Genomic DNA, 1,000 nt, shown 5'->3' with positions numbered 1-1,000 from the left:
CCCGATCAGTCCCAATGTGATTGAAATATTTCAACCCCTCCACTGATTTGCATCTTTCAAAAAGCCGTGGAGCAATCTCCTTTTCTTTTTGACGACAGTTCTCAACTGTAGTCGGCAGGGTTCATACCTGCGTGGGGAAACCGCAATGGATTTCATATCCATCGCATTCACCACTCGGCCCACCAATACAGAAGCACACTGACAGCTTCATTTCGCAGGTCTCTCTGCCTGTGGAGCTGAGAAAGAGTAAATCATTGCAGAGTTTGTTTGAACCCAATCACTTCACAGGCTTCGAAAGGGTTAAATATCTGCAAATGGCGAGTCTGGGTGTTTCATCCCGAAAGATGAAATGGACGTTCAGTTAAAAGCAAAACCAGAAATTGCAGGAGCAACTCAGCAGGTCAGGCAGCATCTGTAGAAAGAGAATCAGAGACAACATTTCAGGACTTTTTTATCCCTCATCCAGGTACAGCCAAACCTACTGAGTTGCTCTAGCACTTTCGCCTTCTGTCTCGGACTCTCAGCATCCGCACTCCTTTACGTTAGAAATTCAATCAATTCAGAAACCCCTTTGTGCTTCCTCAGTGGTAAAGATTTCCGTTTGGGAAATATTTTCCTGACACCATTAAAACGCGCATCTTTGCAGACAAGAAAGCTGTAAGAGCGCGAACAACAATCGCCCCGTCCCTGGGTGGTCTCAAACCACCAACCTTCCGGTTAACAGCCGAACGCAGTGACCAATTGCGCCACAGAGACAGGCCCAGGCTTCGCTCGCACAGTCTCGTTGAGGAAGCATCTATTCAATTCATAATTCAACCTGCCCCGCCCAGAATTAGCATTGTCTTCTATCAGTTCAAACACAGAGAATACTGCAGAAAGCCAACGGGTCGAGCAGCATCTGTGGAAAGGCAAACAGAGCCGACGTTTTGAGTGTGTTACGGTTTTTGTTCAGAACTCAGTGTTTTGCCTCTTCCCGAAGTTGGTCCAGGTCTGTATCTCA

At 46.9% G+C, this 1,000-nt stretch overlaps 1 non-coding gene across 1 annotated transcript; it reads right to left on the bottom strand.

Moving 5' to 3' along the window:
- Nucleotides 1-682: 682 nt before the first annotated feature.
- On the bottom strand, nt 683-756 carry trnan-guu. Its single transcript has one exon. It is a non-coding gene; the product is annotated as a tRNA-Asn (tRNA).
- Between the last annotated feature and the right edge of the window lie 244 nt (nt 757-1,000).

The sequence above is a fragment of the Chiloscyllium plagiosum genome, unplaced genomic scaffold (genome assembly GCF_004010195.1).
Source record: "Chiloscyllium plagiosum isolate BGI_BamShark_2017 unplaced genomic scaffold, ASM401019v2 scaf_5639, whole genome shotgun sequence".
NCBI classification, from domain to species: Eukaryota; Metazoa; Chordata; class Chondrichthyes; order Orectolobiformes; family Hemiscylliidae; genus Chiloscyllium; species Chiloscyllium plagiosum.
This window is presented reverse-complemented; position numbering and strand designations above follow the sequence as displayed.